This window comes from Ciconia boyciana, chromosome 5, assembly GCF_034638445.1.
Source record: "Ciconia boyciana chromosome 5, ASM3463844v1, whole genome shotgun sequence".
NCBI classification, from domain to species: Eukaryota; Metazoa; Chordata; class Aves; order Ciconiiformes; family Ciconiidae; genus Ciconia; species Ciconia boyciana.
In genome coordinates, this window is record NC_132938.1 from 34,350,846 (window position 1) to 34,377,634 (window position 26,789).

At 40.2% G+C, this 26,789-nt stretch overlaps 1 protein-coding gene across 2 annotated transcripts in view; it reads right to left on the reverse strand.

Moving 5' to 3' along the window:
- MTUS1 (microtubule associated scaffold protein 1) overlaps positions 1-26,789 on the reverse strand; it is a 127,829-nt gene that overhangs the window by 99,989 nt on the left and 1,051 nt on the right. The gene's annotated exons all lie outside the window — the stretch shown is intronic.

Below are 26,789 nucleotides of genomic sequence, written 5' to 3' on the forward strand. Positions count from 1 at the left end.
TATTTAGCAGAAGCATATGTTCTTGTACAAGGCAGGATAAACTTTCAGGTCAAAATGAAAGTAAGGAGCTGGAACTTGAAAAAAAAAAAAACCCAGCACATTTATTATGGCACTTCCTTGGAAGGTCAAGGTTCAAGTCCTTATTTTTTAAAAACTTGATTGAATAGCTAAGCACAAGCAAGGCTGCAACTGTCAGAGCCTTATGTTTAACAATCCTAATCAGTGTTTGAGTTCTTTGACTAGACAGGGGTTACAAATATTGCTCACCTTCTCTGTTTCCTGGAATTCAGCTAAATTGATTTTCCCCATTGCTACCATTTAAAGGGTACATTTATACATTTTGGTATCTTCAAGTTCTGAAACAGTGAGCCAGGATTATTCAAAGGAATTTTCCCCTCCAAGATTGAAATATTATCGGTGTAGGAAGAAAGGTAGTAATAGATTATGAAGAACAAAAATACTTTGTGAATTCATGCTAGGTCTGCCCAGGCACTCGCATGCAGCAAATAAGTGAAACTTTAAACTTGAGCAAATAAGGTTTGTGCTCAAGAATATCCTCAAGTTTCAAGATAGTCTTCAGATATCCAACAGCTTTCTTGAAGTCTCTTATCATACATTCTTTATCACCATTTCCCATTTTTTAAGGACATTTCAGCCATCAGAACCCTTGCTGCCCATCTTCCTTTGAACAAACTTCAAACATTGAAAGTAGAAGTTGGGCTGACTGGTTCTGAACTAACCGGTCAGTCCTCTCAGCAATGTTTCTGCTCTCCATTACATATTTCTCCTCTTTTACAGAGCTGTCAATCCTCTTAACTTGCCCCATATTCCTCACTTGCTTCTCATCCTAGCTGAAGTCAAATCTAGTACAGAAGCAGGTACACAGGGAAGCAGTGCAGAATAGACATTACACCTTGGATTCTCAAGACAAATGGGGGGGAGGTGTTGGTGTTTTTGTGTTCTGTTTGGGTTGGGGTTTTTTGTTTGTTTTTTTTTAAAAAAATTGTTTTAAAATATCCCCTCTGAGTATTAGGTCTACAGACGTTTAATTAAGCAAAGACTTTGTCTGTTGCTAATCTCCTCTCAACTGACAAGTTCAAGGCTTTCACAAAACAGCAAGTACAAAAACAGCAGAAACACTCTGCAGGAACAGCACCATGCTACAAAGGTGGTGGCTAAAATGCCAGTTGTAACCCTGGAAAAAAAAAAAAAATAGTTCTCATTTCCTAACAGTGAGCCACAACTTAGTCATTCATTTTACAAGTCAGAGCAGAGATGGCTTTAACCATTACCACTTAAATAACTCCTGCATTAAATATTTGCCTTTACAATCAAGTTTTAATGCCAAGCAAATATACCACAATGTGCTAGGCAGCATACACTGAAACTACTTCAGGTCATGTGCTGACTTGAAACTTTTCATGTTCCTGAACTATTTTATGAAACATCTGTGCCCCCAGCATACAACATGTAGCTGACGCTATCAGTATTCTAGCTAATACAGTAACTGTTGATGGAATTGGACAGTTAAGGCCACAGAAAGCTCCTGTGCACCGCATGTCCTTTCAGATCTTCACCTAAAACTGAGAAGTTGTTCAGCAACTGGCTATATTTAACACCGACACATAATATGAACTAGTTTACAGAGCATCTGGAGTACTCCCAACATAACCTGTAGTGAAGCAAGATACAGTAAGTACAGCAGTATTATTTTGCTCTAGTGGATTATTCTGTGTAACAAATTTATAACCTGATTAATTTATCTGAAAAAGCAGATAAACACGACATCTAATGACTGAAAAAGCAGCATCTTTGCTGTACAAATTGAAGAATTAATGAAGATGCTTAGGATTTCTCACATTAACGAGGTCAGAAGTTTAATCAGCTCACAGTTTTTGCAGACTCAAAGATGCCTCCTATGCAGGAGCAGTCATTTGTTCAGAAAAAGACTACAGCCAGCCAAGAACAGTTTCCACTTACAAGAAATTCTACCACTAAGTTAGGACTGCATTTTTGCACAGCAACAGCATCACAGCAGAATTTAATTCTGAAGCTGTTGCCAATTAAAGAACAGTTGTTCCTACACATTTTTTTTTTAAATATTCAAGGCTACTGATTATATATAGTGAACAAAATCTAATAAAACTGCAATGAACTGGTTACAGGAAATAATATTTTGGTAGCCAAATAGGAAACAGCTCCAACTCAATGATGAGAAGTCTTAAAGGTGCACTGGCTGTTGAGGGTTTTCCGTAAGTGTTGCTGACTAGTAGTTTAAATCTTATCAAACTTAACAATGTCACCAATATTTCACCTGCAGTGTTGTACAACTGGCATCTGGAGCAACCAGGCAATTCACAGCCATTGTATCAAATGTTGTCGTCTCCGGAGAACAAAACCATATTGTTTTTATATTTTAAAAAAGTGTTAAGTTCCCTACAAAGGAAACCGTTTCTCACAGTGAGATCAGTCCCGCTACGAGAGTTTACTTTTATATTTTATTCTTTTTACATTTTTTGTTTGTTTGTCTTTTGGTCCCAGAACACACAAGCCTCTGAATCCAACAGGGACTAGCTCTGCAAAGCTAAACACAGCACTGCACATCTGCAGCAGACAAACGACAAGAACAAGACAGACACCATGACAGTTTTGTAGAGCTGTTCGGGGAAAATAGCTTGATTTATGCAACACTATTAGGCAGCAGGGTACAGTCAGTGCTCTCTGGAAAGCACGAGTGCCCCGTGCCGCTTGACACGGCTGCCGACAAGCTGCCTTGCAGCTCTGCGAGGGCTGAAATTCCACCAGGACCTGGTGGAGGAAGGACCAGAGAGAAGGGGCACACGTTGCTTGAAAGGCTGCCAGGGCGAGGTTATTGGTCTCACCCAGGGAGCTGCTGCCTGGCTCCCTGCAGATGCCCCTTGGCTCTGGGGAAGGGACTCTACTTGAGCCCTGAGCAGCAGCACTCCTGTGAAGGGTTCTGCATCCACGGGGCAACAGCAGGACTTGAAGCTCTTGTCTAAAAATTGTCCCCTCAGTCCCTCTGAGACTGCTCAGGAATGCTGTAGTCCAGCAAAGAATTATAAGTTTCTTCCTTAAGATTCAAGTGGTGCAAATCCATTATTTTAATATTTTTCCTTGAATCAAGTTGCTTGAAGTTAGGCATCAAATCCATATGCTGCTTATGATAGTCTACACTTTGTTTTACAGTATAGCCAAACCCTTACACCAGAACTTTAACCAGAGAGCTGAAAAGTGTTTTAACTTCAAAACGGTAGCACCTCAAGCAGTTCTCTTTGTTCAACCATTTAGGCGACTCCAGAGCTTCCCACAAGAGTAGGCTGTATATGTATCACCAGATCTTTGCAGACACCCTGGAACTACAGTTATACATTATATAGGTGCATTAGCTTTGATTTCAACTCAAGACTGACCAAAATCAATGCAAGGGGCAGAGACAGAAGTGTTACAAATCCAGTGCTGCATCCATACCTGATGTTCCCAAGCGAGTTTCAGCTTCTGCTACAGTCTCCCCTTGAGATGAGAGATGCGCACGAGAGGACATTGCACACACCAGCAAAGCACTGTCTCTGTGCTACAAAGTGAAAAAGCAGCACCCTGGTTTTATAATAAACTAGATCATAACCCTTGAATAACTGACAACCGAACAGGAGCTACAGGATTAACAGGAAAAAACCAGCCTTTCTCTTCCTTTGGCTGTTTTTTTGAGAGAGTCAGCTCGGCCTTTTTTGCAAAGATTAATCACACATTAACCTTTATGATACAGCCCCCTTGGTCAGATGATTCACTCGTACACATGGATTGGTTCTCTGGAGTCTCTAGGACTTGGTGCCATGTATAAACTACCCAGTCTGCAATACAGCTCACCTCACATTTAACCCTTTAGGCTTTGACTTCACTGGCTTTACAAGCCTGATGGAGGGAAAACCTGAATTACATACAAGTAGTGATAGCAGCAGGATGATTTAAAGGACATTGGCCTGATCTGGTACACTTTAAGCAGCCATTCTACAGCCAGACACTCAGTTTGTTAGCAGCAACCTATAAAATTCTATTTCTTGGGCTAAACCACATTTAAGACATGCAAATCTGCAGCAGAAAATAATTGGGAGAACACATAGATAAAGGGGCTTTCCATTACTACCATTTAAAAAAAGCATTAGTGGAAAAAAATTACTGCAATTCTATAGATTCTGCACAGGGACAGGCAATACAAAGATTCAAGTTAAATGATGCTTTTATATTCTTAAGATCAAAACTCAAAGCTTCCCGTGCTCAAAACTGTAGAGCACGAGGATGTACAGCTTCACTATGCACAAACTTCTCCAAAGCTGTGTTTTCCAGGCTGTTCCTCCAAGAACATAATACACATCCATCATTAAGATGGCAACAGAGACAGAACATTATTTCTGGATTTATGTTAGTCACAGACCCTCATTATTTAATTCTAGTAAGTACCAACACCAAATGGCAGCTGCTGGGTCAAACAGTCACTTAACAGTACAGAAAGCCATGAAACTATCATCCATATCAGAAGCGAGTCAGAAACACTAGCATTTCATACAGCAAGTATTTCACCACTCTGCAATGCGGGTGGAAAACGCATACACAGGGCTAACATAAATAAGTGTACTTGACTAACTTCATACAGTTGATGTTTGGGATATGGATAAGCAACTCTGCCTCCAATGTTTCAGCTTAAAGAAGCAAGAAAATAATTCTCGCCTTTGGACAGGTATTTGGGCTGTGCATATCATAAGTTTTGGGGGTTTTGTTTTGTTGGGGTTTTTTGGGTTTTTTTGTGGGAATGAGGAAGAAACACTGTTGAACAACAAACAAAAAAGGAAGTTGCTTAGGTACCTAACAAGAGTTAATGGAACTTGCACAACTGAATACTGTGAAGGGTTACCAACTTTTTTTTCAAAGCAATCTCAGTAAGTTTAAATTTGCATGACAGAATTATTTCATCTATCAGCATCAAGTTCACCAAAGCATGTTAACAATGCTGCAGTTTCTAGATTTCCATCTATAAATCCACCAATTCACAGTGCACAAACAAGGATCCTCACGTTCTGTTCAATCAGGACTCTGAATGCACAGTTTGTTGATACAATTCTCTGGTACATGAAATCCCAGAATGCTGGAGAAGCCTGAATTGAGAAGGGTTGCCTAGGCAGAGCAAGCGGTGGGGGGGACAACAAAAGAGAAACACCCCAAACCACAGACACACACCCAGTGCTGAGTAATCTGAGAAAATAAATAGGGGGGAAAGTCATGGAGCTTCTCCCAGTAGGAAAATACATAACTCTAACTGCTGAATGCTAAGGAAAAAGAGTCGAGCTGAGCAGACCATCCAGGAAGAATCGACAATACATCTCCATCCCCCCGATCTCTCATTTTCACATCTTCAATTTTAGAGAGCATTTATTAGAGTACACTCTCCTTCCTTTACCAGCTACTGGGGGATGTTCCTGGAAGAGGAGACCGTTTCTACCTTGATGTTTTCCCTTCAAATCCACCACTGGGGTTCAATTTTCTCTGAGCCAAGTTAAACATACCAGAGGCATTTTCACAAGTCATTTGGGTAGTATAGCGCTCACAAATCTCAACTGCAAGCAATTAATGCTGCATTAGGAACTTTCTCCAGAGGAAATTGCCTCACAAGAAGCAGGAGTGGAAGGGATTGGCACCTGGAAACCACTCACTTCAGTTCTCTGGAAAGTCCATCTACACCTAAGCCTTCAGGGTTGGAAAGCAGTATTTGGTGGTTAGACTTAAAATTGTTCAAAAAGTTTCCTGAAAAAAAAATATAGAGGAACAGCAGTCCATCAAAATAGATCTAGGAATACACTGGGAGTAATAAGCTTCCTTGGGCTGGATTTCTTGAATCCACAAAGAAGTTCCCAGTCAAAACTAAGTATGCTGAAAGTCAGAAGGGGGGCAAGTCCCCAGTGACTGGGACAACTCTCATGCGGAAGGCCAAGGTTCAACTTCCCTACAAGTACTAAGTGCTCAAATTAGTTCCGCTCTTCTGATCTTCCACATGACAGACCAACTGGTGGCTAGGACACTTCATTTCTGACCACTGATAAGGGTCTTAAAAAAATCTGGAGGTGGTCTCTGATTTTTCTTAAAGCAGAAAGGAGAAAAGTGTATATTCTCAGCTGATCACATGACAGGTAAACAGCTTCTACTGAGGCACACGTTATCAGTCTAAAAATCAAATTGTGTGTCAGACAATCAAGCCTTCCATATCAATAAAATTTGTTAGACTGAGTCCTTTGACCGTTTTCTTCACAAATCACTGTATTACAGAGAATGGCAGATGTTAAAGGTAGCAGAAGTAACCATTTTCATACTGTTAAACTGTACTAAAGTCTACTGAATTATTTCATGCAACCTTCCTCTCCTCACCCAAGGCAGAAGCAAGAACAACTGCCTGCATAAGCTCCCAGTTTCAAAAGGTTTTAAGTCTTACCAGTTTACCACCCACCTCTGTCTTAGTAGTTGCACAGGATCTGGTTTGTGTTTCTCCCCATTGTGTCCCTGAATTCCAAGTTTACATATTAAGATTGCAAATTTGGGGATTTTGATTATTCCTGTCCACATTTCAGATTAAAAGTTGGCAACCAACAGATGTAAGTGCTACGGACAAACTACACTCATTCCTAAAAATTATTTTAGGTATACAAACCAATAATTCCATGTACTACAAGACGACTGTGTTTTCACATATCAGGTGGTAATACGAACCAAACCCAAGCCAAGCACATGTTATAGCAGAGAAGCAGCATTCAGGATACTACCCGAGAATGCTTGTTATCTCCAATATATTTGAGAGATTCCCAGAGACTCCACTGAAAGAGCCTTACACCTTGAAAATAAAGTGACATTCACATACCAGCAAGCTGGAAAGTATGTTTTGGTTTAAGCAGAGTAATCTTTACTGACACAGGAACCACTGCAGCCATCAGTGCCTTATCCTGTTCAACTCTAATCTCAGCACACCAGCTTAGCAGCCAATTTTTACATCTCCATCCTATCACATTAAAGCATGGTTTGGTTATTTTGCACAGAATGGACTGGACACAAGATACAGTACTATCCTACTGTGCTCACTTCAACAAGCCTGCTCAGCATTAGCTTCCACATTCAGAAATAAAATGGAATAAACCTCAACATTCAGGTTTATTTATACACCAGGTACCTGTACGTTTGCTCATAAGACCACACAATGGAAAAACACATTTTAAAAGCTATTTGACAAAGCAATCACAAGTCTTATCATAGCCACAGATTTAGTGCTATAACACATCGGAGCTTACTGTTAGGATAACTTGAGGAATCAGATGCCTATCTGTCTTATTCTTTGATATAAAGGGTAACTCATTTATATTCTACAAGGAGAAAATACCAGGTCTACTATAGAACTATAAAATACTACTTCTTTAAGTAACACCAAATATATTTACTAAGATCCCTGCTAGATAGCATCCAACATAAAGTATGTATGCAAATCAAGTTAGGTCATTGAATAATTTGATTCCCAAACCAACCACAGAAGAATCACTTCTATTCTGAATCAAGCAATGTAATAACAAAGTCAAAGTCAGGCTGTGCTAACTGAAATCAGAGCACCAGCAACCATGAGCATCAACACCTCTCTGAGCAAGAGTCCACATTTACATAGACTCACCCCATGGCCTGCACAGATTCATCTTGCACGTACCTAGAAGGTCAATACATTCAAAATATTCAGTATGGGAGGGGAAACCAAATACCAACTTAGAGAACATTCCTGTGGTCTCACCACCAGACCTCTCTCAAATCGAGGCTGCCAAGTTTCATATATCACGTTACATGAGCCACAAGAGTTTGACAGCCCTGTCATGCCATCCCACCCCTCTGACAAGAAGCACAGAGCTGGCTGAGATCCGCAAAAGCTGACAGCTCCTCCAGTACAGGAGGAAACACCTCAGCAGCTTCTAACAGCTAAGGATATACAACTGCAGCAATTGGAGCTGCTCACTCAAACAGCAACAATAAATACAAGGACTATATCGTCATCAGGATGGGGGGGACACCTCAAAACCAGACTCTCCTGACTGCAGGCTGCCACACATTTTCCTCCCAAGAGGAATAAACCCCAACAAGTTCACACACGTCTTCAGAAAACTATGGATGCCCAGGGGAAAAAAAGTTTTTTTTAAAAAAAATCACCATTTTCAGCTCCTATTCAATCTAGCCTGCTAGTTTGTACTGTCCTGTTGTTGGCTAAAGTCTTAAAGTTTTAGTCAACATAGAAAGAAAAATTAAGATCCTTCCTGAAAAAGGGTGCCTGAATAACAGTCCCCAACCAGAGCAGAACAGCAAAGATGACTTTCAGATTACTGACTAGAAAGAAAAGCGAAGAGGCGAGTGTCACAAGACCACTTTCTGCTTAATACCTACCATATTCAAAAAGAAACAAGATGTCAGTACTGTCACACTTATTTAGAAAGAATATATACAGACAAATACCAGTCACTCTCTCCTTCTCCCAACAGAAGGTGCTTGCAGACTTTCAGATATCAGTTAAGAGCTTGAGTGGCAACAGCAATTTCCTATGCACAACACAACTCAGCCACTGTACTGATGCAAATACAAATCACCTGCTTTCACCAACTAAAGCCTCATTGGTAAAGCACAGAGCCAGACTGACAGCTGAAAGTCAGAAAGCCTCAACTGCAAGACACACATGGGCATATCTGCTTTTCAAGCACCCGAATGCTTTGGCACAGACAGCATCCTCTAAGGTAGGGTGACTAGGAACATGACAAGATCTCCAAGGATCATACAACTGCTCCTTTTTTCCCCACGGATGAAAGCTTATTCCTGGGCAGCAATTGGTACTATGTGATCACTGCAGATCCTACGGTCCCTCAGATCATAGTAGGGGAAATGAAGTTAGCGGTCTGCATCTCTGTCTCCATAGCCTGCACTCCTTCACTCCGTCTGTTGAGGAAAGGATCAGTTTCCAGCACATTAGTCATCTGTGACAACAGTTTCCCCTTTTCAGTTTGAAAAACATATCTGTGCTTGCACACAGACAGGGGTGTAGGTCAGAGCCCACAGCAGTTTCACTGTTCCCATTTCATTAAACATTTAAGCGGATTCAGCTTAATGCACTTTTCCAGACCTTCTGGTTGGAGATGTTAGCCCACTGTGCTACAGGCTAACCCTGTCTGGCTGTGCAGGACACTCTACACCGGCCACAGTTACCACTCTGACTGTTTAAGTGTATTAGACACTATTCTTCACATGCACACGCTTCCTCGCACGCACTTTTCACCTTTCAGAGGCAATAAGATACAGACATTTTATTAAGAAAGATCTTAAGCTTTTTGGAAAGGCCTTGTTACCACTCCTACACATGGTAACAGAAAGCCACAGGTGAAGACATGAGGTATACTAAAACTAATTCCTCCCTTCCTCCTCTGCCTTTTCACAGTTAGAATGAGGGACACTGAAAACAGATATTATTCTTAAAAGGTTGTTAGATAACTTAAGAAATAGTATCATAAATTTAAGATACTACCATTGCGCTACAATCCTTCAAAAGCTACTTCTGGGATTTCTTTAGAAATAATTACTGCTCTTATCTAACAGAGCCCCATACGCAGGTCTGACTGCCACATCCAGCCTTTCCTCCTGCATGTCTGTTTCAAGAAGAAAGGTAAAAATCACAGCAGAGCTAAAAGCTAAGGTGAAGCCATGGCTACCTGTTTGCTTGACCCAACCCCCCCAAATCACCAAGGGAGAATGGTACTAAGAGCAGTCCGCTATCGCCTGAACCGCAGCTTTTTAAACAGTCACTGATTTGCCTGTCTCTGATGTTGGACTCTATACTTGAGCACTGGATGCTTGTTTGTGGGTTAGTTAGTCCTGCCTCCAAGTTCAGCTCTATTAAGACAGAGTATTTATTACAACTTAATAATAAATTCAAGTCAATAACTGTGTTGGTTTAAATACATTTTGCAATATTACATTAATTTCCTATTTCTTTCCATTCTAGGTACAGGTCCCATCCCATCCTCCCCGCCCCCCCCCCCCCAAAGAGAAACATATTAGATTTCCTTTACCACCTTTAAAAGTTTGATTGAACTTTTCTTCTATTTAGAAATCAAATACTGGTAGCTCCTGTTTTAGTATCTTAGCTTAGCTAAAGATAGCAACAGACAAAAAAGCAATGCCTTAGCATGCAAAGATCACCTCAAATACTGAGAATATCAAAAAAGCCGCTAAACGGAGGTCTTTTATCATGCCTGACTCTCCATTTTAAGAACTGCAACTTGATTATTCTTCCCAAACTTTAATAGAAAATGGCATATTATACTAGTTTTGCCAACATGTCAACCAGCCTTCCAGGAAATAATGTGTCAGCAACATATGGAAACTACTTGCAGGGGTTTTTTTGGCATTTCTCTCCCAACCTGGCATGTTTTTAGCATTAATTGTGGAAGCCACTAATACTTCTGTTTTAGCTGTTAAATTTAAAACACCGGGGAACATTAAATCAACGACAGTATGTGGTCATCATTTGGCACAAGTTATCAAACCTCCCTCACAAAGATTACCAGCTTCTATGTAATTTTTGCAACTAAAAGGTTTACTTTGTACTACATTTAGTCACACAGCTTCAGAAAGTACAAGTAATCTTATTATTCTCTAAGTAGCAAAGAATAAACTGTAAGAGCCACATATAAGAGCACGCTTCTGTACTTATGGAATAAACAACTTCAAGTAATACATTTGGAAAGTTATTTGGAATACAGTAGCATTTCACACTAGGGCATGGGGGAAGAAGACACACCACAAACTATTTACCATAGTCAAAGCACAAGCCTTTTAAGAGAGACTACTTGAGGCTGAGTTCGATTAGTCATCAAAAGCTCCGCTCAGTGGCATACATCAGAGCACAAGCAATCAGTAAGATTAAGGGGAAAAGGAAAAAAAACAAAACACCAACCAAAACAAAAACATAGAAGCCAGACTATAGAGTCCTCTCACGAGATTTCAACTTTCAAAGATCAGTTCAGCCACGCAGCAATAAAAGGCTCAGGTTGAAGAATTTTCCTTAGACTCTCTGCCAGCACTGCATCAAAAGCTCCCTGCGTGCTAGCAACACGTCCTAAGAGCAGGTTTGACAAGGACTTTACAGATTTGACAGACGATACTTGCAAAGAGGTATTTTCTGTAACACTTCAGACCTTATTTACAGTGAGGACAAGAGCTCTGTTCAACAAAGTAAGCAGCTGGTTTGCCCGGCCAGGTCTGGAACGAGAGAAGGATGGACTTGTTCAGCTCCCCTTTCTATTACTGAGGGACTCATTAAGACTTAAATAACACAACCTGCTATTTTCATATGGCTGTGGGCTACCACAACTCAAATATAAAGCCAGGCTACAAACTTACTCCACAGCAGCTACAGTGCCCAGGAATTTTTGCACAGTACCACCCATGCTGTCTGCACAGCGCTCCACGACGAGTTGGATGTTCAGAGCTCGCAGTGTGCAGGTGCCAGGGTGGGGAAATATTGCCCCTGCACTCCAAGTCACAAAGAGAAGTATACATAGACATGCAGGTTTCCCCCCCGCACTGCCGTCCTTCACCCGTGCATCACAAATTACAACAAACAGCTACCCCAGAAGACATTTTTATGTTAAAAAGTCTGCAGAGCAGCTTGGACAAATTTAATCTTAGCCTACCTTCAGATAGCCCGAGGAAAGAACAGAAAGTTGTTTGGAAAACTCATATTGCAACATGTCAAACAATTACTCATTTTTGCCCTACAGAACTAATAGTTCTCCCTCACCTTTTTTAAGTGACATAAACCGCAGTCTCTTACTCCTGTCTGCTACTGGCAAGGAAAGAAGAATATTTCCAAATTCGAAAGACAAAAGATGAAAAGCTTCCAAAAAGCTGAACTGGAGACTTTCCTTTACTCACATAATTTAACCACATCATAGATTTACCTTAGAAGTGTATAATTTGCTGTTACACCTATTTACTGGAGCCTTCTCAATTAATTCAGCATTGCAGGAAAAGAAAAAAAAAGGAAAGCTATAATACACTAGCTATGTAAAACAGTGTTAAGGTTACTTTCACCCTCTGAAAGTATTTCTTTCCCCAGGGTATAAAAGAATTGCATTAAACAATTACATTTTAACAAAGTCAATTTAAATGTGAAATTATGACAACTATATTAAACTCCACTAATATATTCATCATTCGAATTAAGGCATTCGAGTGGCATGTGCTCACTGCCAATGTTTTAAACGCACACAAACCACTGGCTTTGGGTACACAAACTTAGAGTTGAAGAGTTAGACATTTCAGAATAATTTCTCTTTCTGAACAAGAAAGAGAACTTTCTCTCCATTCAGTTAAATGACTGGGTTTTCAAGCTATAAGAAATTAAACCAACTTCAAGTCTCTTAAAAGGTCACAAAATTAAAGAAATTTGAAAAAACCAACCTCTAATACTTCTGAAAAAAGAAGTTAGGAATGTAAGGTATAAAATGCATGATGTGCATCCTGTTGGTGATAAGTATTACAATAAATTATGTGGTTATCTTCCATTATAAATGAGAATTGATGCACCATCCTTAAAAGAAGGCACAGAGTATCAACTAACTCTTTTTCCTACAAAGAAATACATGAAAACTCTTATACTACCAAGACATCCTTTAACAGAAGCTACATGAATAAAACGCTTGCTTTCAGAACAGGAAACAACTCTTTAAGCTACCCCATGTTCCTAGACAACAATCTCTACCAATGAGCTTTGTAGCATTAAAGTCCTTCAAGGTGCCAAACGAACTAATTTCGCAAATCCAAATTTTCCTGTTTCCTGTTCTTGAAAGAGCTTGCAAAAGTTATGTGGATGGCAATGGGCTTCAAACTCCATCTAACACACAGCACACTACAGCTTCGCTGACTGGAAGAAGACAGTACTGGAAGAGCCAAGACTTTGGCACTACACAGCTTCTCACTGAGATCCCATCTCAATGCCTCAAATACTGGCTCCCAGTTCAATGAGTTACCATCAGAAAAATACACTGCACCAGAAACTTGAAAAAGCAGAGACACCAGCACTTGCAGAATAGGAATAGCTGTCTGCAGGTTATCATTATCTCTCAGAGCAAAATAAAACCACCCCCACAGAAATCAGAAGAAACTAAAGCAATAAGTATATATCCATTCACCAGGAGGATATTCAGCTTGAAAGAGACCCCCCTCAGCACCAAAGGCATTCTCCATTCACAGTTTCACTGAGTGCTAAGTCTTTCCGCTGCTCAGCTGGCACAAGGGACAGAGCAGCTTTCTAAGACCCATGTGCTACCACTACCCCCAAAATAAAAACATCACCAGCTGAAGCTTGCAGCTCCAGGCCATCCCTCCCCTGCTGTGCCAAGCCTGCCATCACCTCGCCATTACCTGACCTTCCTGGGTCACTACTTGAAGTTGTCACAGCTTGGTCATGACATTAAGGATTTCAAAAGCTGCTCTTCAAGGTCAGTCAGCACTGTGCTGTGGGCAGATGTTTCTCCTTTATTACTCACCACTTTGCTCATGACAGTCTCTGTCATGGAGGTTAACATGCTTTCACTCTATTTAAATACAGCCCAAACACCTCCCTGGAAAAAAGTGATCACCAACCACCCTCCCTCCTTCTCCTCTCCCCTTCAGAATAACATAGATCCAAATTTACCCTCTGTTCAACCCATCCATTCATTTTTCATCAACTGATTAGACTTGCGCGCTTTCTTGGACAAGTTTGTCAAATTGTTTGCCTGCCACTTTGACTGCTAGAGTCTTTTCCCTTGACTAAGGACACTAAAGAGAGCTGCCGGAGCAAGCCGACTACACATGGCAGCACTGGGCAGAGATCACCATAAGCTTCTGAGAGTTGAGCCAACAGTCCAAATACACCATTCTCCTTCATCCAACTTAACACGCGAGGGTTAGAAAAGAGCCTTTTCCTTCAGAAGTAAGATTTTAAAATTTCATCTTATAAGGAAGGTGTAGTAAAGCTCCTACTAAAAATTTTCTAGGAGAGGTATTTACTGTCTTATTTCTTGGATGAAACACAGATTATCCTTTTATTATCCATCTGTAAAGCGCTCAAAAGTAAACTCTAATTTCTTCAGTTTGATCTTCCCTTTTCCTCTGAACCACCAGCATATGACATGAAGGAAGAGGCTGGTCAACCAAAAGCATGTCTGTCTTCCCTTCCTGGGATGGCAAGTGAAACAGCTATCTAAGTAGGAATTTATTTAATTTATAATGAAATCCTCAAATACATTAAATAATCATAAAATTTGTCTCCAGCTATTGACATGGATGATACAAAAGCGTAAGTAGTTCATACTAGTTTTAGAGTTGTAGCACTCATGCTGCCGACAGGAGGATGTTTTTTGGCACTGTACGTAATTTCGTAACCATGTACTTAGGCACCACCCCTTTAGGCCACATAAATCACATTATAATATGTAATGTATTAATTCTGTGCCGGCCATTTACAGTTTCGTTCCTTTCTTTAGGATATGCAAACATGAGCTCAAGCAATTAACTGTAACACTGGCCCAGAGTATTTCAGTTCCATGCTGAAGTACAGATACCACACAACTTAGAGTTAAGCAAATACTAGTTTGTCTGGGAAGTTGTTGCAACCTCAAATATTTATTACATAGGCTTGAAGTTATGGGATTTATAATTATTTTCATTAAGAGTTCTTAACTGTGAGGTTTCACATCTACACATGTCAAAAAATTCACATACTTGTTTAACTTGAACATGAGATGTGTATAACAAGGCAAGATGAGGAAAGAAAATTGTCTCCCTCTGCTCATCCAGGCTTATCAGCACGCCTTGTACGCTGCTTCATTCCCTCAACTTACAGGGAGCATCCAGTCACCAATGCAGCATGGCTGTGACCTGGCCACTAATAAAAAATACTTGGGATACTTGGCAGAAAACCTGGGTTTGCATCATCTGGCACAAGAGGCAGGAAGCGCTCTCCCGAGAGGGATACTTTTAGCAGAGTTCTTGGTAAACTTAAGGTCAGAATAAGACTGGATTAGAGATGTAGTCCCAGGGTCGAAGCTCCCACCTTCTCTTCCAGACACAAGGCAACACAGTCCTCCGGATTAAGGTAAAGAGCACTAGACATCTGAAGAACGCCGATGCAATTGCTCTTGGCTTTCTTCTTTAATTTTTTCCATTTCAAGTCATAAGTACAAAGACTCCCAAGTTAAGTTTGAGCTTCACACTCATCAAACCTTTGCTTAACCCTGGCGTTCCAACCCAAACAAAGAGAACCAAAAATAAAGTTAACCGAATTTAACAAGTTATCCAGTTTTCAACAAGTTTCAAATTCCTACATGCGAACAGTATCTTTTAGTATTATTTTTACCAGAGTCTACACTACCTTATTTATACTGGACTTTGACCCACCTAAAAAGTTCTGATACCATCTGCAAAAATTCCCTTCCCCTCAGCTAAATAGGAAAATCGGATCAATCGTCCTCCTTTAGGATACCCTTGTTCAGGATTAGCCTTAAATTATAATCTTTGAAGTTACCAGATCACTGCACTATTGAGGTTTGGGGGTTTTTTTGGCTACCCAGGGACCTGTGTGAGTCTCAGGGTTAAGCACATGCTGTTCTACTTAAATGGCAACATGCCAAATCCATTTAAATATTTAAACATTAACCTCAAAGTCACTGGTTTGTAGAAAGGCAGCCATTAGTCCAGAGAGATTAAATTTGTTCTCCAGGCAGTATCGTTGAGTACAAAGGCCATTTTGCCACTTTCTGAAAGTGATTTCTAGAAGAACTGAAGAGCATGGAAAAGTTAGTGGAATATTCATAATTGCTTCAATAACAGACTTCTTTTCTTTGCAAGTATAGACACATGCACATTATGTGACATTTTCCCCTTCCGGCACTACAGATTCATCCTCTGTGTTTAAAAATGCTACTGTTTTGCATTAGGAAAGTCAAAAAGTTTTGAAGATTTCATAGGCAAGTTTTCTTTCAGTTATTCTATGTCAAAACCCAGCTACCTAACAGTAGTAACCAGTATTCTACTTTGACAGCTAGAAGTCAAAATAAAGCAAACTTTAAATATTTCTCCATGGCAATGAAAAAAAAAAAAACAACAACCAATAGTGCAAGAACTTAAAAAACCAAACACCAAAACACACAACACTGAGCTCATATCTACATTTGCAAAACAAATACTAGACAACCAAAAGCTGAATGAACAAGAACAGGATTGCTACACTTACTCTTAATAGGTTGTACGATTACCCCGTTATTCAATGTTATTTTGAGGCAAAAAAGAAGTTGAATTTGCCATTTAAGATTCCTCTGAAATTGTGTTTCTCTCAAACAAAACCAGAAAACAAACCACACGCACTAGAAGGCCATTAACATTTAAGAGATTCAAGGATCTGTACCTTTGTGCACTGTTACAACTGTTCACTCACAACTAAATAAGAAATGGGATGAACATGAATATTGCATTTTTAAATGAATTTTTTTGGGCGGAAAGGGAGAAGATCAGCCAAAGAGTTGCAGGGAAGGAGCCAGCACATTACTCCTGCAACTGTTTTGTAAACCACCTTGTGCTACCTGGAGACCATGATTAGTCCTGGAGATTGAGAAACCTACTTCTCTACAGCATCTGGCTATATTTACATTTGACAACCATAAAACTAGTTTTATACAAAGCCATCAGCTGGCAAAACAAAACAGCCATCAAGAACACATTGCAACTGATTCTTTTTTCTATAAACCTTTTTCCCCACAATTTTTTTAAGAACAAAGTTCTAGGCTGCCCCTCTACAGGAAGCTGGCATTCACCGTGTTTATAAATAAGCAGTTTGTAACAGTAGCTTTACTCTGACACCAATCAGATATAAACAAGCTCTAAATATAACTTATGTGGATACTATGGAATGACCTCTACAGAACCAGATTTCTTTTATCAATGATATGCATCCTATTACAGATTAGAGAACAGAAACACTGATGCCAAAGTCCTCCACCTAGCTTCCACATGGTCTTCAAGAAAGCTGAACAACTGAAAATATTTGAAAGCCTATGACAGAGTGACCATGCAGAAGACAAAGCCCTCCCACTTACTTTGCACTGAAAATAGCCCATTAGAGGGGAAAAAAACCCCACCACACAGGCTTACTATATTTAGATGACAACTTACCTATAGGGTACCCCACCCAAGGGTGAAGGCTGGAGGCATGCCCACATGCCAAGCGATACCGCTGAAATGTCAAGCGTTCTGCTAGAAGGCTGCTCTAACCGCTGCAGTTCATTACCTTCGCTCTTCTCGGGTTTGGGTACGTTACGGTCGCTTCTCTCAAGGCTCCACAGCACTTATTTGTCTAAAAGGTGCATTTTTACAACTGCATGTCTGACTATGCATCACTGCAGAGTAAGGCTTACACACCAGCACAACAGTGCAGTGACCTGTGGGACTCCAAACAGTTCAGCTTACAGGACACACTGCTATAAAGACAGCTGGGGACAGAGGGAAAGAGTTAAAATACTGATTGCGACTAGGCTAGGCCAGGTGGAAAAAACTGTACACAGAAAAAAAATCCAGAGGCCCCAACCAATATGGCAGGCATCACTGCCTAGTGCTTGAAGCACCCAGCCAACAGGCTACAGGGCAAGCAGGGAAGCTACTAGTCCAATACAACAATGAAAAAAACCACAATCAACACTGTTCTTGCTAAAGTAATGGCTAAAGCTGCAATACCTCTTTCAGTAGAGGCAGCTTTTAGCAAGACTTCAGAAGGTCTGATGATACAGCCTCCTCATCTAGGAAACTGAGGACAGCTGCTATTCAATTATCACCCTGCAATTAAGCTATTAAATGAACTACCAACTCAAGCTGGCTGAAATTTGGAACCAGATTTACTAACATCTTAAGCATTGAGAAGCAGCACTGTTAGAGCAGAGAAGCACAAATAAATACTAGTTATGCCCAATACAACCATTATGAAACCTATGAGAAATTTGTGACACAAAAGACTTGCTTTATGGTATTTGCTTTTGGAGCCCATTTGCTGAGCAGCAGGACACTTTATTACATGAAATCCATGGCACACAAACCCAAATAAGTTCAGGGCAAGGAAAGAGAGGTAATGATGAGTCCTAACCAGATACAGAAACTGCTCAGACATCTGGTGTAATAAGGTAGAAGCAAACTTTTACCACGAGCAGCGTACATAATGAAGTGGATGACCAAGAGCCTTTATAATCTCCTGAGAAAACTGTCAAGCTCATGGGGTTTGTACAACTTTGTAGCTCCTTAATGTTCTAATACCAAGGACAAAGAAACCTTAGGTGAAGCACTGCACTGCACAACTCCAAATGAGTATCAGAAGAAGCTACTCATTAGATTAGTTGGTGCAGAGCAAGAACATTTATTCTGCAACTACAGATTCAAGCACGCTAAAATAAGTGAGCTTCCTAACTGCTTGGCAAGCCTCTGCCATCCTTCTAGGCAGATACTGAGAGTGCAAATGCCTAAAGGCATCCAGCTGCCCAAGGCCACCACTCCATGCTGACTGCAGAAGCAGCCATTATTATCTCCTGGCATCAAGGCTCTGGCTGATTATACTACTATAGTAGGAGACAACACCCAGACAATTCAGTTTCACAATACTCAGCTATAACAATTCCTGAACAGGTCCTATGAACTGTTTACAAGCATGAAACAAAGCAGAGGAAACACAGATGCACTACAGGGGACATCTATAGCTTTGAGACACTTTTACACTGAGATACAAGTAAGGACACAACCAGACCACAATATCTGCGAGGAATTCCTTTCACTTAGAGAAAGCTTGCAAAGGAAGAACTCCAGCAATCCGCTTGTAGATACAAACTTGACAAAAATCTGATTACCTGCAACTGAGCATCAAATAAGATGACCCTCACTGCACCCAAAAAAAGGCATGATAAGTATTCTATGAGGGACGAGGGAAGGTAACAGGGAGTTAGCCAGATAGTTCTAGCATCAAAAACCACCAAATTTCTACTCCTGGACACCTACAATGCAATAAAACTATTGAGTCAGCATTAAGGGTGTCTTGCAGAGGCGAAACTGGCAGACAAGCCATGCAATTAGGTAGCATTGCAACAGTGGAATATTGCAATCAATAAGCTTCCCAAGATTAGATAATAGTCAAGCACGGAGTAATGGTTTTAAGATCCTTGACTACTGATGGGAGGAAAACAATCACCAGTGCACAAATCAGATGAGAGAGTGCTGCAGCAGACTGAGCTGCTTATGGTGCCAAGAACCGCTAGGCCAGTACATTCAGAAGTGGCCTGCATCTAACAGCCATAAACAAGCAGCATCAAAGGTGAGGTTTACACTGTCATACAACACTGTTCAGATGGACTCAGTGGAGACAGCATCAGTGGGAAACTCTTTACATGCTTAAACAGTCAGTGTCAACAAAGAATCCACAGGACCATCAAGAGCTTCAGCTATGAGTCAGAAATAATCAGGTACGCACAGAACTGAATGACTGATGTCCTAAAGGTGGAAAGGAGCAGTTGAATACAAGCATTCCTTCTCCTCTATTTCTTCTCCCCAAAGCAATAACCAGGAAGGAGCAGGGTGGAGAAGAAGAAAAAAAAAGAAAAAGAAAAAAAAAGCCAAAAAGAGCCATACAGTAATGGTTTGAACACCAACATGTTTGCAAAACCAAGAGCTGCCAAGCCTCTCAGAGGGAATCACAAAGTCCACATTCAAAGATGAACAAAGCACCACCTGGTTTCAACCAATGTATCTACCAAAAAAAAAAAAAAAAGAGACAGGAACACCCATAGCAAACTGCACTGAGCCTTACACCAAGAACTGTACATGGCATTAAAGACAACAGGGGAGGCTTTGTCAAGCACGCCAAACACAGTTGTCCAATTTCCATGAGAAATTTTCTAACGAGCCAGATTAGATCTCTGTGCTGAATAACAGCATGAGAGGATAATTTCAGTGCTGATTTCTTAGACCAGGTGACCAAGCTCACTATTTCAGTCCAATGCTGTGTGTAATGCATACGCCCAGGAACAAAGATAGAAGATCATTTTAAAAAGTTTGGTTTTACATTCCACAAAGTGGAAGCCCTAATACTGCATACACCTTGCTGCAAGAATTAGTTGTTCAACCAACCTGTCCCTTCACCCTACTGGGTTTTGGTTTTATTTGAGCTTTAGCGTGTTTAATTGCCAGCTACTCCACCAACACAAGTCAGCTTCAGACAGATCTGGGCCAACAAATCAAGATGGAACAGTTCATTTTTGATCGCATTTAATTACTCCAGTTTCTGGGAAAATTATAAACTGATTTAATTGATAGAAGAGGACTCACTAGAAGCTGTGTTTTCTGAAAAGCGTGACTTTTGGGTTTGCTAACCCCAAAGAGCATGAACAGAACCAGTGCAAATCAGCAGAAGATTTAACAAGCATTTAAATAAAGCCTAGTAATGAAGACATCAAGAAAGTTCATACTTTGTGACAGGTAAAACTCCATCAAAAGAAGAGTTTAACCTCCAAGTGACATCATTGCAGATGATGTGATACTCCAAACAGCACTGCCTGTGGCAGAGAGGAATGTTAAAAGTCTTTCAAACCAAATTTCAGGTTATTCTTTAATTTTTCTCAAAAGAACACCAAAGAAATTCAAGAACAGGACAGCATCCCGATACTGTTAAAGAAAGTTTTATGTTGATTCATAATTTAAATGGTGAATTAATGTTTTAATGTTGATATAAATAATCCTAACATTGGTATGCACACTGCATATTGGTTTTGTTTATGGATCAACATCTCCCAAAAGGAATACCTACCCCAACTACTTTCAGATGACCGTGGTGAATGAGTTTGCCATAAGCTGTCTTTTTAATCAAGCAACTTAAAGGCCAAGACAGACATGAGAAAACTACCAGTATGGAATACTGCAGCTACAGAGAAGTGACACTAAATAACACAGAATTCAAGACACCAAAATTAATAAAATAAGCAAGAGAAGAAAAAACAAACAAACAAACCAACCAACCCCAAAGTGGAAAGCATGTCCAATTTTGGCAATTTCTAATCAAACAATCCTTTATACTTCTCTAAAACTGGACAGCCAGTTTACAAGTAACAACCAGCTGCGTATGTAGCTTTTGCTCCACAGACTGGAAGCTGTAGTGACCACCACCTAGCACAGGTTAGCAGAACTCCAGAAACTTTAGATAAAGCTTGCACAGACAGACTTCCAAGTTTACACACCATATATATGCCACTTTTCTGCAGGATAATTATTTATCAAGCTATTTGTACTTATATCCACAAAGCAGCCTTCCAATTTCTCACCATGTACCCATATACCACTAAAAAAAAGTCAGGTTTCCTGCTAATTTCTCCCAGAAAACTTGGGAGATTTTTTTCCTCAAGCTAAAAGCAATTCTAAGGACATCTGACACATCACAGCTTCAACTGGATGAAAGGACAGGCAGGTCAAAGTGGAGGCAAGTAAACTCAAAGGGTGCGCATCAGAATTTCTCATGGCAGGACCCAGCTTCCAAAGAACTGCACAGCACATATAGGCAGAACTACGATCTTCTTATAACTTGGAGCCGCAATAAAGAGCTAGGGCCTTGCACAGCGACAGAATGAATCATCTGATCAGTGTAATTTTAGAGGCAAGGAGCACCAACACCTTACTTAAAAGCAATTTCCTTGAAAGTCTCTTTGTGTTTCATCTGAAAGAGTGCAGTATCAAAACCCAAAACTGGGTACAATTGCCATACAACATCCCCTGCCTATAATCCTGTAAATGGCTCATCAGCCAACCCAGTTCATGTTATTTCTTTCTTTAAACAAAGTTATTTGCAAGAATATCCAAAACATGTTATAGAGCCTCCATCCACAGAGATTTTTCAAGACTCAGCCGGACTCTGCCATGGCTGACCTGATCTAGCACGGGCAGTTAGTCCTACTTCAATCTGGAGGCTGGAAAAAGTGACCTCCAAAGGTACCTCCCAGCCAATTTGCAATTCCATAAATTAAAGCATTTTTTAAAGAAAAATGCAAACTCAGAAAGTATTTGCAATCACTTCCTGACTTTCCTTTTAAAGTCACATCACTGGTATTTCAAGTATCACTAGTAATCACAGTAAAGGAACTATTTCACTACCACTAAAACATGTGAATTGGATATTAAGAGCAAGCACCTCAAACTTTGTACAAGAACTGATGCCTCTTGTAGACTAGGCATTAACAGGATGTGTGCTATGCATAAGCCAGTGTCAGCAGCATCTTCCATTTATACCTCCACTTTAAAGGTGGTCTCACATCATGGTCTTGAAATACTACAACTATCTTACCTTTAGCTTTCTCAAGTAAGAGTAATCACATTTGACTCACTAGGAGCAGACAGGTAAAACACCAAGTAAAACAAAAAACATACATCATGTTTACTGTGAGAATGGGCACACAAACCATAGCTGATGGACAAGTTTGTAGCCTTTCTTGTTTCACAGCAGTTTATTTACCAGCTCATACTCTCTACCACAACTCTATCAGACTGCCTGTTGGCATACACATCCTTAATTCCCAAACCCTCCTGGAATGATGGTGCAGCAAAATCCTCCTACTTCCTAAATTCCTCAGACAAGATTATTCAGTCTGCTGCAATTCAACACTAGAGACCTGACCAGTCAGTATTTCTCTCCAGTAGCCTCAGCTACAACTCCAACAGGAGACGAATGGAGGCAAACCAGAAGTCTGTAATACTCCCAGCACCAAATACTCACACTCATCCAAGAGTACAATCACACTCGTTCAGGAGCACAATGACTAAAAGCATTTCTTTTTTGGCCAGTTGCATGGATTTACAGCTGATCTCACAAAGGAGAAAGGAGCACCATTTCACAGGTCACTCCACCCAGACCTCACAGATGTCAGCTGATTGCCATCAAACTGAACTAACAAGTCCAGGACACTGGACTTGTATGTATGGACCTCACACATTGCCAGGGGAACAGGTGAAAAAACAGAGTTAAGCTATGCTTGTTTGTAGATAGCTACAAACATATTTTTCATAGTAATCAAAATTCCTCCTTCAACAGCCCTGGTTTTGCTTTAAAAAGGCCTGTCCACCTTTTTCACCGACATAAACGGGGCAAATACAGCAAAGAAACTGGCTCTGCAAGCAAGGTTTTCTTGTTTCTTCCTGTTAGAGACAGTACACAGAGGACACAGTAAAAGGTATTAGAGTTAGTAGGAATACCAACCGTTAGAATAAAGTGCTACACCACACACATTCAAATTGTTTTACCCCACCTCAGGGAGTTTGCTGTACAGTCACTCTAAGCAGAAAGACAATCACCCCATACACATTCAGTGGGGTCTGCAGTAGGAACCAGTTAATCAAAACCCAATATGGGTTACAACATCTCAGCTCCTAGTGCTTTGAGTGCACTAGTTTCATTTCCCTGCAGAATTCCCAAGTACTCTGTCTGGACACGTACTATTGCATGGTAACGTATATCCACATTTATGTTAAATGCAAAAATGAGCTAGTGTCCTTTTTTTAGTAAGATATTTAAGATTACAAAAAAAAAAATTGTGAAATCTCTAAATATTTGAAGATTGCTGAGAGCACATTGGCAACTTAGCATTTAGATTTCAGTGAACTGGAAGAGCTAAAATACATTTTATGATAAAGTCAAACAAAATGACAGACCTAGGGGAACGATCTAAAGAGGAATGACAGTGACTGGAGAGTTGATACAAGCAGGCAATCCACAGATCGCATCACAGCCATCTGCCAACAGTAGTATCGGTTCTTCCTGACGCAAAAACTAAACAGAATACTAACTGGAGCAGTTTGAGGTAAGTAACTTAAGTGGAAAAGTGCCAGAATCATTAAGGATTAATGCAATTCAAAGGGAAGGAAAAGTCAATGAAATAAAACTAGAGTTAATATAGGTGCTAGGAATGGGAAAAGGAAAATCATACTGTTCAGTGGAAAGTTAAGAAAGACTCGTAATTAATATTTGTTTGTCACTTAGAGGACGAAGAAAATTATCAAACAGCACTGATTTTTTTTCAGGTAATAAAGTATACGTATGCATAGCCAATGTACTTTGTGGAATAATCTCAGTGACAACAAAGAAAATAGGAAAGCAGAAAACAACTCTTCCCATGCCTCTGTCAGAGCAACTGCTGAGTCTAAAAACATCTTCATACATGAATTAGGAAAAGAAAAAATCTCCACAGTGCAAGTACTCCCTCAAAAAGAACTAGGCTGTTATCACTCTCACTTTTATGTTTGCTTAAAAGAAACTGTACAACAGCCAGTAACACTTCACAAACACGGAAGAAGCAGTAACTCGTTTCCCTTTCCACAAGAAATCAAGTAAAGCAGAATAAAGACCATCAACCTTGTCCAGCTTTAACTCCAAACTACTGCACAGCCTGAGCATACCACAAACTCGTCAGGTAATCCTCTGAATTCACAGGATAAAGGCAACTTTAAAAGGGCTTGATTTTCATAATTAAACAGTAAATCAGGATACACTATGAAACTGAATTAAGAGAACAAAATGACCTAAACAGAGATAGGGACTTCGGGGCAGGCAATCACTTCAGCAGTTTCTGCTGGATCATACCACATGTGGCACACATACTCACACAGGTATCTCTCAACACCACACAATCATAGTACAGCATACTTTAGCATCTTATATGATTATGTAACACACCACATTTATATATATATATAATGTATACATTTACAATGTATAAAAATATATGTATGTTTTTATTTTTATATCTATAAAATCAGTCCCACACTATCAGCTGGCTAATCTGCATTCCACAGTTTCTATTACAAGTCTAAGTAATTATTTTGCTAGATTGCTGAGATCATTAGCTACTTGACATGTTAGATCTCAGCTCAACACTAAGTCCTACTATTAAAAAAAAAAAAAAAGCCTCCCAAGTGTTGACATTTTTCGTAACAATCCACCTCTGTGCACGAATCTTGGCTCTTCCTAAAAAAGAAACCCACTTCTTCCATACATGATTGCAGACAAAAGTTTGAAACCACAAAATACAAGAGTTAGAAACAGAAGCCCCAAATGCATTTAGAGCGTCATTACTCTGTCAATTCTTGACTTTGTCAAGGCCTTCACATTGCATTTTTGCAGACTTAGTCTTACAGCTGAAATCAATACCTCAGAAGTGACTAAAACGCATGAGAACCAGGAACAGTTATGCATCCAACAGTAAGGCTTGCTATTTACTGAATCTAAATTGCTCAAAAAGATACCATGAAACCAGTTTTAAGGTGCCAGCTACTAAAAGTCTAACATTGGTTCAAATATTTTCAAGTTATGGAAACTTTACACACAGAATCACGTTTACCCTGGATGGAAAAGGATACTAGGGAAAGTTTTAGCATCAGAGTTACCAGGTTATTATCGCTATTTAGCCACAGTTCTGAGGCAGCGTGATCTCAGACAGAAATCAGAACTCTACAAGAGTTTAGAAGTGACTATATGAATTTTAAATACAGCTTTGTTACCACATGTACAATTAAGCTCCATAAAAACAGAGCTCAAAAAGCAACCTATTGCTCACCCACGGTAATTAGCATTGGGAGAACTCAGTTAGCCCCAGTGGCTGGTATGGAGTCACGCGAGCCAGCCGCTACTATGCATTGCTGTAGTTCCACAGGAGCACAGTGCATGTCACGAGGAATAAACAATTTTTAATATCTGTCTTATTTAGTAATCCAGACAGTGAACTCCATCATACTGGTCACACCGTCCACTCTGAAAACCTCACTGATATAAACTAGGTTGAAACTTTTTTTTCTGGGAGCAGAAAAGCTTTATTATATTAAAAACTTACCTCTCCTCACTTTAGAGTGAGCGAGGAGAGTGTTGAGTTCATTTAGAAAAAGAAGAAGGAAGAAAATTATTAACCATGAGCTGGCATAAGTATCAGCTGATATGTTAGACTTAGTATCAACAACACTTTACATTATGGCTACTTTCAGTTTGTGACCAACCTTATAAATACATAGGCAATGACCGATAATGATTTATTTTACCTAAGTAGAAGTCATGTATCTGCCACAGTGTGAGACTTCATCTTTTAGATAACCCCCTGGTGTGGGGTTTAACCAACTGTACTGTCCATCACATCACAGGCATATAAAACAAACAAACCAACCAACCCACCAAAGCACAGCCTTAGTCCTGGTGGCAGCCTGTCAGAGCCGCGTCTGAAGCAAGAACCTACATATCCCTAACGAGAAGGGGATGCTCGGTTCTTAGCTTTGATCATAAACTAGAAAAAACACTGGGGGTGGGGGGCGGGTAGGGGGGAAAGCTTGGGTTGTTTTGAGAGGGGTGTTTGCTCGGGCTTTTTTTGTTTTATTTTAAATATCTGCACTCTCACCTTGGCCTTGGAACAATGGTATCAAGTTTAAGCTCAATGTCCTTTTCAAGCGCAGGCTCTCCTCTCCCTGCCAACCTTGCGCGATATAAATAGCAGCAAGCAGAGGAGCGAGCATTAAAGATACTCTTAAAATCTCAAGAGTGCTAGTGCTCTTACTGTATGACCGAAGCAGTCCGGGTGCACAACAGCAAGCTCTATCACATTTTAAACATCTCAAACACGATGTCGGCA